The 12,298-nt window shown below is 41.2% G+C and overlaps 1 protein-coding gene across 1 annotated transcript in view; it reads right to left on the reverse strand.

The window, feature by feature from the left end:
- Positions 1-12,298, reverse strand: part of PDIA5 (protein disulfide isomerase family A member 5) — a 125,510-nt gene that overhangs the window by 15,206 nt on the left and 98,006 nt on the right. The gene's annotated exons all lie outside the window — the stretch shown is intronic.

Genomic DNA, 12,298 nt, shown 5'->3' on the forward strand with positions numbered 1-12,298 from the left:
ACAGAAGGAAAACTCATTCCCACCACTCCTTTTTCACACTTCCCATCACACTTTTATTTTAAGCATTCACGCTGTCGTGGAGATTTGAATGTTAAAAAGAACAAGTGTACAATTACTGTGGATTAAGATATGAAAGTACACAGGCTGCTCAGAAGAGATCTTCCAGATGGGCTGGAATGGAAAGAGATTAAACTTGAGGCAATTTAAGGTGTCGACGAGATGTCAAGAGTGGAAAGGTTCTATACATCTCTCTCAGGTATTTATAGGGCAGCAAATCTTGAAAAGATGAGATTTTAATTGCAATGGGAAATGGGATTCAAAACCCCTCTGGTATCTTTGAAAATCTCAGTTGTTGTATCTAGCTAGATGGGGGTGGCGGCATGGCATGAACATTCTTGAAATGGAAGACCTATGCCAGGGGATATGGGTTCCATCTTATTCAGCTTGCTTGAAAAAAACAGGCTTTATAATGACAGAGGAGGGTTATTTACACTAAAGAGTCTGGGGGAAATCAGCAGAGGTTAAGGTGCCCTTTAAGGATGCACGACAACATCCATAGGCTGTTTTGGTTGCAATGAGGTGCTAAGACGAAGGTATTTGTTAAGAAGAGTTCAATTTCCCATGGCAAGGTCAACATGGTCAAAGCAGCAGTGTTTCATTTTGAAACAGGAATGCCCCATACTGGCAGAAGTAAATACCAACGATAAGACTAAAATCCAGAAATGGGCAAGCTAGAATGATCCCCTTAGATGCTCTACAGTTTATGGCATTTAAAACCAGAATGGACAAATAATTCCAAAACATATTGCCGGGAATAAATTGCAAAGGCCACCAGGAGATGAACTAGATCAAGGATTCTCAATCAGGGGGTGGTGACCCTCAAGAGCATCACAAACAGATGTCAGGGGGTTGTGACCACCCTGCACTTATTGTTAAATAGGAAGGGATTCCTGGCAAGATGGGACAGGTGTCCTGGGATCATGATGGACTAGATAACCTAACGGAGAAGTAGGAGACAGAAAAGACCTCACGTTCTATGAAGAGGAGGTTTAGATAATTGAGGTTAAAGATGTAAAGGAATCATTTAAAAAAATAAAAAGGGATATTACCAGTTCGTCAGCACAGCCAGAATAAGTCACCAAGGGTGCTTGGGTAGCATTACACATAAAAGAATGAAATAGAGGCTCTCATTGGTTCTGTTCCTAGCACGTAACATTTCTCAAAATCGATTGTGTCATGGCTCATCTCTCCCAGCTGCTTAATCCTTATCCTACACCTTCACTGCAGCAAAGTTTTGGTTATACCCTTGGAGAATATGAGGGTCACAACATGAAAATAAACTCACTTAAAGAACATAGATACAACTGCATTAATTTCCCCCATCAGGAAAGTTTACTGAATCTCCCCTAGTTGCCTGATGCCCCACTACTGTCCTAAAGGTTACCTCTCCACTTTTAGTGTCATTGGCAAATTTGATCCTGGCTGAATTCACATGGCGGTTGAGTTTACCAAAGGACATGTTTAAACACAGTTCAGACAAGATTTTCAGAAGAGAATTGTGATTTTGGGTGCCCAGCTTGAGATACCTTAAAGGGACCCTGTTTTCAGAACATGCCAAGCATCCTGACCTGTGAAAATGAAGCCCTTTGTAAAGGATCCACCAAGGTTGCATCCTAAAATGGAGGCAAGCAAAATCCTTAAATTGCTTTTAAAAATCTTGACCAAAATTCATTCCCTATGCAGAAACCCCAGGGTACAACCTGTGTGCCGTTTGTGAGTGGCCCAGGTTGGAGCTAACGCAACAAAGCATTGTGAGGCACCCAAAGTTACAGGGCAGGGATGACCCAAAACCTCATTGGTCTAGATTGCACCCCAGATATATGTGAGTTGGTTGTATGTGAGTTTACTAAGGCTAACAAATGCCCTTTTGCAAGTGAAAATTTTGCCATAACAATGAACGGATTGAAAAAAATAAAAACCTATGCCAGGTAAAGTGTAATTTAAAGAAAAATACAAAGCACATATTAAGAACAAATTGACCAAAAACAAAATAATAATAATAAAAAAAAAATCAACCAAATGATTGTAAGTAATCATTCTGCTATATCACAAATAGAAGACTGCATGTTCAACTGTAGGCCTTCCATACTATCAAAAGGAGATGGGATAGGATGTTCAAGCAGTGAAAAAGTGAAATGAATTTCTTGCCTCTATTTTACTAGCGTATGATAGGGAAATTCTCATTTTAAGGGTTTTTTTTGTTTATTTTTAAAGAAGAAAACGGACTGTCTCCTTAACAGACATCAAAGCCTTGAACGAGAAAGTCTAGAAACTCAACTGCAGTAAATGATCAGGACCAGATAGTTATTATCCATGTGTCCAAAGAACAGTGTGTGCAATAGATAGTGACCGACAAGGAGCAGTCACAATATTGAACTTATAATATATATGGGCAATATTTTCAAAAATGCCTGAGGCTCAGATTTTAAGAAGTATTTAGATATGGCTACAAAGAATCCTGTGGCACCTTATAGACTAACAGATGTTCTGCAGCATGAGCTTTCGTGGGTGAATACCCACTTCTTCAGATGCAAGTGGTGGAAATTTCCAGGGGCAGGTTTATATATGCAAGCAAGAAGCAAGCTAGAGATAACGAGGTTAGTTCGATCAGGGAGGATGAGGCCCTGTTCTGGCAGTTGAGGTGTGAAAACCAAGGGAGGAGAAACTGGTTCTGTAATTGGCAAGCCATTCACAGTCTTTGTTTAATCCTGAGCTGATGGTGTCAAATTTGCAGATGAACTGGAGCTCAGCAGTTTCTCTTTGAAGTCTGGTCCTGAAGTTTTTTTGCTGCAGGATGGCCACCTTAAGATCTGCTATTGTGTGGCCAGGGAGGTTGAAGTGTTCTCCTACAGGTTTTTGTATATTGCCATTCCTAATGTCTGATTTGTGTCCATTTATCCTTTTCCTTAGAGACTGTCCAGTTTGGCCGACGTACATAGCAGAGCATAGATATGGCTGTGCTCAGCCTTGCAATGCCTCATTGTTTTAGCAGCCTAAATCTGGTTTTCAAAAGGTTTTAAGGCACTTAGGCACCTTAGTCACTTAGGCCCACATTTGTAAAGGTATTTAGGTATTGCTGTGTTCAGTGTCAAAGCTCCTAACTGATTAAGTAGCCTAAATCTAATTTTCAGAAGGGATTTAGGCACTTAAGAGCCAAAATCCCATTGACAGGCTCCTAAGTCCCATTTTCAAAAAAGACTTAAGACTTCTATATGCCTGAGTCTTTCGAATTTGCTACTAAGTCACTTTAGGCCTTGCCTGCACACAAAAACGGTATGGGTTTTAACTCTATTGATATAGTGAGACAGTATAACTCCCCTAGTGTGGACGCAGCTACACCACTATAAGAGTTCCCATATGAGAAGGAGCTATACTGCGCCCACAGGAGGAATTGCACCAGTACAACTATTTTGGTCACGTCCCAAATCAAAGTACTTATACCACTAATTTTAATTATTGGAGATATACCCATCTCCTAGAACTGGAAGGGACCTTGAAAGGTCATCAAGTCCAGCCCCCTGCCTTCACTAGCAGGACCAATTTTTGCCCCAGATCCCTAAGTGGCCTCCTCAAGGATTGAACTCACAACTCTGGGTTTAGCAGGCCAATGCTCAAACCACTGAGCTATCCCTCCCCCCACTACAAAATCAGTGTGCAGACCAGGTGGTTAGCACTTTTGACAACTTTATCTTATTATACCTTTACAGATCTCTGTCTTGATCATAACACATACATTTATATGTAGACACACATATAGATTCACACATGAGTAAGGAGTATAATGAGTAATCAATATATTTAGGATATGTATTTGTTATACATCCAGTACTTTACCAGACCGATTACACACACAACATCGACATTTAAGGTTGTAACCCGCTTCAGGATAAAATGTATTATGCAAACTTAAACCAGCACTGTCACACCTGGCTTAGGACACAATGGCATTTACACTGTCTGAGCTCTTGTCTCTGCACAACAGAAAAAAAACCATTCAATCTTTTAGCAACTCGCATCCCAGGATCTCAACAGCTGTAACCAACATTCATTTAATTAAGCTTCAAATTGCCCATGAGCGATAGGCATTACTATCCCTTTCATAAGATTCAAGATTAACCTATGTCAAAAAGGGGTTACATAACTTCCTTGTGGGGTTTGGTTCTGCTAGGTACTGAGCACATCTGTGAGGTGCTGAGTGCACTGAAGTCTGACTGAGAGTGCCCAGCACTTTGCAGAATCAAGCCTGGTTGCAGAGGTGGGATTGAAACCCAGAAGTCCTGACTCCCTGTCTGCTGGTCTAAATAATCACCCTCTAAATAAGACAAAGAGACATTGCCTTTCATTACTGGTTTTAAAACAACCACACTTCCAAGCAAGTGAAAGAAACACATCAGAATCCATCAAAGCTGACAGAGGAGCTGGCAGAATGCAGAAGACAAAAAAGGCTGTTTCCATTTTGAGAATTGAAGCGGTTCACCAGAATTAAAAGAAGGCTATTCCTTGGCCAATCAAAGAAAGTTAGACCATGTACTATAATTGCAGAGATCAGAGCTGAAAAAAACAGCTAGTGCTTATACTAATACAATTCATGCAGCTACACAAGTTATTGAAACCACAGACAAATTCAAGAAAGCCATTTGGAGATGTTACTGAAAGGTTAATTTGTTTTTGTTCCACTGGTAAAGAACTGGAGGGCTTTTAATACAATATCTGGGACCAAACCTTTTTTCATAATATGACCTGACACAGCATAACTTGTGGCTTGGGAGAATGATCATTAATATTTGAAAGGAAGGCATTTGTCCTTTGATGAGAGACATTTGTGGGGTTTCATTTAAGTGTCAGGTCAATTAGGCCTTGCCTCATGGCTCTCAACATTGACAAGCAACCTATTAATAATTTCACAATGTGCTGGTGTTTGCTAAGATATCTGAAGTCTTATTTTATCAACACTTTAAAAAAAAAAAGAGTAAAAAAGAAATTTTCCTTCCATTGTAGTAGGTGATTTAAAGGACCAGGTGAAAGGAAGCCATCTGAAATTGTGCATGAAGCATGCGGGAGTGTGGGTTAGATACTATTCCACAGCATTGTCTGTAGCAATAGGCAGTGGGCTAAAATTCTGAGATTCCTGTGCTATAATCCCAGCTCTGCCATCACTCATCGTGTGCGTTCAGACAAGTGTCCACTTCTCCGCCTCAACTACCCAATCTGTATAATGGAAAAACTTACACCCTATTCCCCAGGGATGCTGTCAGGGCTAATTAGTTTCTTGCATAGTCTAGGAAGAGCTATGTGAACGTTAAGTGCTAATTTTTATCCTTAGTAGTAGTATCCAAGAGAGCTCTCTTTCACCAATCTTATAGGGGGATTTTCAAGGACATCTAAGGCATTCAATCACCACTGACAGTCAATGGCAGCTGTGTACCTAACTTCCTGAGGTGCCTTTGGATACTCACCCTAGATCGTCAGTCTTCATCGTAGAAGTGTAGCTCCTAGCTTGCTGTCATTTGGCAGAGCAACGACATGCACTGCGTACCCTTGGAATCCTCTCCTGTCGGTTTCTGAAGTCCTAGCTAGTTAGAAATCTGTCTGGTCTGAAACTGGCACAGAATCTCCTACTGGCTGCGGAATATCATTAACCCTTGAAGCGCACTTGTTCAAAGAGCATGCATATCGCGTGTTGAAAGGGCACCCAGGTAACTATGGCTACAGCTCTGCCTACGCATTTACTGTCTGCATACTGTATTTATCTCATTACTTTGTCAAACGCTTGAGATACCTAGAGTGCAAAGGTGCGGCGTAAAACCAAATCCTTTCAAATAGCTGCCTTTAACAGAAATGTGTGGAGCTTTGACAAAAAATATCACAGGCCAGACGTGAGTTCTCTGGAATTTGGGGATGGGGGAAGCAAGGAAAGAGGAAGAGGTTAGCAGTGGAGGACTTCTCGGTTGGATCTCCCTGTACAGTAGGGACAAGGATGCGATTTTATTAAGAGTGGACTATCACCTACATCAAAGTAGTTCTGACCCTTGACACATGTAATCCTGCAAAACAGAAAGATGTACAGTGAGCACCTCTGAACTGGTTTAGAACAGAAAAGGGTTGAAATAAAAGACACTCAGAACAAAGCTGTTTCACTCAAAGAACACCTGGAATTTTTCTCTGCATTTTTTGTCAGTTCCCAGTGGCACCTGACAAAGCCTTTAAAATACAGCTTCATGAAGCTGTGGACCACAAACACAGGCCTCAACTTGGCCTCTGATTTTGCAGGCACAATTAACTCCAACCACACTTGTGTGGCTGCATTTAACTGCATGAGCAAACCGGATCTTGCCATGCAATCACTTGACCTGTAGGCACAGCTGGTAAAGTCCTATAGCTGTGCCTGCAGCTAGTTGCTGATGAAAAGATAAAGGGGCATTTACCTGCAGCATCAAAGTCCTAAATTAGAGTCTGGCTCAAAATCAGGCCCATTGTAATAGTATGGTATCAGCCGAAAACGGAAGTTACAGCATTACCTAATATGAGCTTGACCCCACAAAGTCAAGAGACTTCAGAAAGATGGTAGTACATTAGCAATCTGAAACCTTCTCTATTCATATCTTTATATTGTAGGGTAACGGTAGTACTTTTGGGGACGGGAGAAGGAATATTCTGCGGCAAATGGCACACGTGGTACGACTGCTAAATCGTCTAACATAGCCAGTCTCATAATATGGGTAATCTCCCTCCCAATAAATAAATCACTTGTAACATTTTAAGGTTATTAAAGATTTAAAGCAGGAATCCTGTTTCAGAAAACAAGAGGGCTTTATGAGTGTAAACCTGACTAATTTATCTTCAGGTTTAGTGCCATAGCTGTATTCCCAGCTTCTTCCTCAGATTTCTTCCTCAGCTGTGTTCAGTCCACTAAACTAACTCATAATTTTGAAGTAAGAGTAATGGACAAACAATTTTAAGAGCAGTTCTCTCCGTACTAATTATTATCCTCAGACACCAAGAATGTAACAGTGGCTGTGCCAGTTTGATCATGGAAGCCTCTGTACAGATTCACCCATTAACAAAACAGACCATTAATGGATTCGCTGGACAGCACTGTCGTCCGCCCTATTTACACCAATAAGCAGATACTTGACTGACATGAGAGTAAACAGCAAGTTCCCCACTAATGTACAGAGAGAAATTAGGTACAGGCAGAGCTCACATAAATCATCAAAACTCTGAAATGCATAAACCCACTGGATGTGAAGCATCATTATCCGAATGCTCAGATCTAGGTCCTGGATATTTTCCTCTCCTTTCAGCCAGTAAAACCTTCCTGGAGATGCTTTTGCCTTTAAAGGGATTCTTTGCTGTGTGCAGCCAGTAAGTAAGTGAGTGTGTGTGTGCGCGCATATAAAATTGGTACCTCTGTCATGAAGATTCCTGAAGGATTTTGGCTTATGTATACACACCCCCTTATGTAGTTACTCTGCAGGGATAGTCTGAGGAACTAAATACCAGTCCTTTGCACAAAAGATAAGAAGACTCAATTACAGCATAAACCACCCTCTAACCATTGGGAAGTTAGGAAATCTCTCCCACGGACAAGTTATGTCATAAACGCCTACTCTGAAAGAGCTGGTGCTGGCCACTGTCAGAGAAAGGATACTGGACTAGATGGACCATTGATCTGATCCAGTGCAGCATTTCCTACATGCTTATGGGATACAGAACTTATCACACACCTGTTGCTTTGTGATGCATGTTTGGTTCTAGCTCATCTAATAGTTGAATATGTCAGACAGTTTTTCGCTGTGGTTCCCTCACATAGGGATCAATTCTCTCCACATCTACAGTGATGAGCTAGCAGGGGGACAAGGAATGCCACAAAAGAAACAATTCTATGACACCCCGATTCTGGGGCTAGTTCTCCATTGGTCCCTGCTCTAAGCTATGCTGGCTGGCTGTTACACCAGACAGGGATTGCCAGAGCACAGCAGACTCGACTACACCCCTACATGAGAGGGACAAAGAAGGGATAGCAGAGGTCTGGTGTAGCCAGCTCCATACCAGCTAAGGATTACTCTGCAATGGGACTGGGGAAGGGAGATCCTCCGTTATCTTATTAGGGCAACTTTCTGGCCTGTTTGTGCCCCTGGAGAAGCCCAGATGTGTTCCACTCCTGTGCACCAACTTCCTGCTCACCTGTGTCATTCTGTGTATTTGTGGGTGTACAGATGAGACGAAACCAGGAAGTTTCCATTTTGGGGGTCGGGGACTGGGAGGAAGAAGGGGTAAAATTGGTGCAGGTAATAAGGCAGGAGGCTGATCTTAGTTTCCAGTAAAGTCTGCAGGGGGAAATCAACGTGCGCCTGTTGCAGACTTCAGTGTCCCACATAACATCAACGAGATAGATACGGAAATACAGAAACTAACTGATCTAATCTATACAAAGCCGTGTCCCCATCTGATTTCTTACCACTATGCATAAGCAGACTGAGGTGTTCCTGGCCTAGCTGGTGACAAGGCCTCTCAATCAGGGTACATCTTAATAAGGATCCTGCAGCCTGAAAAGAGTGTTTGTACCACTGCCAGGAGAAGGACCTGCTGCCATGCCTCCCAACCACCATCCTACAACAATGTTAAGACCCATTTTCTTTTAACCAAGATTCAAACCCCACCCAAAAATTTTTTCAGAGATAGGTTTCACATTCTAACTCACCCACACCACAAAAAAGAGCGATGCAAGTTTGGGGAAATTTTAGGAGATAAGCAAAAGCCAAAGAAGAGATGAATGTCTTAACTATACGTATAGCGGCTGCCCAGTTCCGACTAGTTCTATATAAAACCCTTTCATTGAAGAGTGTGGTCCCTAATAATGTTTTTATTCTGGGTCATCTTTGCATAACCTCCATGGGTTACACTACAATAATACTAAGGACTAAACTTCACCAGCAGGCAATAATCATTTCAGGTTAAATTGAAGTTTCTCTGCTGATTAGTAAAGCAAACTGAAAATCAGCTCTCAGCAGTGAAATATCTATTAAAAATGTCCACTCTGTGACTCCTGTTGAGCCCTACAAATTGAAGCCATTTGGGAAGTTAATAGTGTTGGCAATGACCATCGTTACAAGACACTAAAAGGAACAGTGAACTTTTTTTCTTATTATTACTTCGTGTTTCAGCTGACAGGACATGTTTGTTAAAGTGTTTGTCTTAAGAAGAGAAATCAAATTGGTCTGGGAAACACCAAACCTTTGCACTAAAACTGACCAATTAAAATAAATCCCAAAGAACTAAGACTATTCCATCACAATCCAACCCCATTCCCGATCTGGTTGATTCCTTTGTATAAAAGTCTTCTTGGAGGTAGATTTTGACCTCCATGATAATCCACAAAGAAATGTGTCTCCATGCTAGTTTTCATTTCTTAAAGAACAGTATTTCTGTTTGAAAGAAAATAAACGTGGGTTGCGTTTATTTTTCCTTTTGGAAACTTTCGTACAGTGTGGAAAACCCTTAATAGAAATCCTAACTAGAAGAAAATACCAGAATGCTACTCTCTGTAATAAACCTTTTAATGGATTCTTGTCTGATTCACTGGGAGTTACCCAGCAAAACATTCCAAACTGAAATGATACTCTATTGCAATTTGTTTGCCCTTTGTGGCTCTGACAGCTAATCAACAACTGATTTTTATCATGAAGTTTACTGTGCAACGGCAGGGGCATGTTAACACTAAAAAATTTTGGTACAGCTGAAAAGGCCTGCAGCCATAATGCCATTTGTCACCATACAGCCTACAGCCATACAGAACCACTCTGGTCCAGGTTGGATCTGCTTAGTACCAAGATAGAAGACCAGTGAAAATCTAGTTACTACAAGTAGCATTGTTTATATAGTATCAGAGGGGTAGCTGTGTTAGTCCGGATCTGTAAAAGCAGCAAAGAGTCCTGTGGCACCTTATAGACTAACAGATGTTTTGGAGCATGAGCTTTCGTGGGTGAATACCCACTTTGTTGGATGCATCCGACTAAGTGGGTATTCACCCACGAAAGCTCATGCGCCAATAAGTCTGTTAGTCTATAAGGTGCCACAGGACTCTTTGCATTGTTTATATAGTGGGTGCTGCTCTTCTACCGAGTCAGTACTAACAGCCTAATATAAATTAGGAGTCATTACACTGCTAGAACTGCCATCTTTTGCATGAAACATAAAACCAAGACCCTTACCACTCAAAACAGCCTGATACAAAGTCCACTGAGATCAATGGGAGTCTTTCTGTTGACTTCAAGGGGCTTTGGTACATGTTCAAAGTCATTAAGATCCTTTTGCAAGCACAGAGGTGTTAGCCTCCATGTCCTGGCCAAATTCTTGATGGGGAATTTATGCGCTGCCCACCTAAATCCCCCCTGTAGATTTGGTTTGATTCAGTACGCCTCACTTCCTGTTTTAAACGACTGTGAAGGGTTGCACTGTGCTGTTAAAACACTGCCACATTCCAATCCCACAAGTGGCTGTATTTCAGTGGGTGAAGGGATTCCTAGATGCATTAAGTGCTTTGGGTTATCAGGTTCTATATAAATGCAAGCAATTATTTTGAAAAGGATAAAAGGTAGGAAATGACTGTGGCCTTCGCCTACAGGTCTATTCGTCTAACTGAAGGCTTTAGAAAGGTCAGAACATTCAACCTACTGTTTTAGATCCAAAATCTAAATCAGAGGTTCACAATTCTTACCAAAAAAAAAAAATAAAAAAATAAGACAAGCTCCTTCATAGGGCGCTGACTGGATACAGTAACACACTGCAGGACTGCACTGGCCTAGGATGTGGTGCTGAATAGAGAAAGAAAATTATTTGATCTAATGAGGCCTGGCAATTTTAGCGGTGCTCCTTCTGCACTAAAATAAGCAAGTTAACGTTAATTGGCAAGCATAAGCACCAAGAAGTCCCATGACTGAGGAAATGGTAAACAAAAGATAATCTATCAAATTTAGCAGAAGGCACATTGTCAGGGCAGAAACGCAGCCAACTCCGTATAGGATGATTTGTACTGTTCTGTTTCCTTAATAATGATCTTACTGCAACCAGAGATTTAAAATATTCATCAGTTCTTTCCTACCAGGCCTGACTAAAAGCAGGCTTGCTGCATGTGTGTGTGTACCCACCCCCACACGCACACAGACACACATTAAGCAAAAACAAATCTGCTGAAATACTGTACACCCTGAACAAGGGAAATTGTAATGGAAATTCGGTCACTCTTGACTACAAGTCATAAACAGCCCTGTGAGGATATTTAATAAACACTAATCTATCCTCTATGCAGACAGACTCATGTACCACTTTACCCAAAGGTGTGTTGTAAAACTACATCCAAAGAGTAATCCAGCTGCACTAAACAGCACTGAATTATGCCGACCCATTAACGCACTTAAGGCCGGACTGAGATACCCTTACTCACAATGAGATTAGTACCTTATTTCGTAAGTAGCCCTGTTGACTTCAGTGGGACTACTTATGGTATAAGGTACTATCCAACACAAGTAAGAGTATCAGTAAATAGCCACATGCTTCTGATCACTAGAGTTGCATATTGATGAGTCTCTAACCCATGCCCTTAGTGACTTATGAAGACTAAAATATTTTAAATGCATGCTTTTAAATAGTTTTTGTTAAAATGACCTAAAGATAATCAATCTCTCTCTCTCTCTCTCACACACACACACACACACACACACACACACACACGGGTGGGGGAAGAAAAAGATCTCTTCCCTCCATGGATGTTGTTCACACTAGGAAGCTAGGGTAAAATGAACCAGCTGGAGAGAACAATGGCATATGTCTTACTTTTACTATTAAATGTATTTGCTTTTAAAATAAACTTCATTCTTAATCAATAGGGATCCATGTATCAGAAATTCCTGGCACAAGGGCAATTTTTAGCCAATGGGCGGTGGGAACTGGAGTTGAAAAAGGATTAAATCTCTTTCCCCTTTCTTTTACAACCTCCCAGGAATTCCCTTCTCTCTGCGTCCCACATCCAGCAGAGCTTCACAGGAGCCCAGAATGCATTCATGTTTAATTTTCTTACAGAAAAGCAAAATAAGGAGCTTTTTTCCTGCCTGATTAAACATTAAGGGCCTGATTTCTCAAAAACAGTCTCCAGTTGTGTGGGAACAAATCCGATTGAGAAAATTACATATCTAAATGCTATCAATTAATTGCAGAGACAGTCATCTTATGGTACAGT

Source organism: Mauremys reevesii, linkage group 11 (genome assembly GCF_016161935.1).
Source record: "Mauremys reevesii isolate NIE-2019 linkage group 11, ASM1616193v1, whole genome shotgun sequence".
Taxonomy (NCBI): domain Eukaryota; kingdom Metazoa; phylum Chordata; order Testudines; family Geoemydidae; genus Mauremys; species Mauremys reevesii.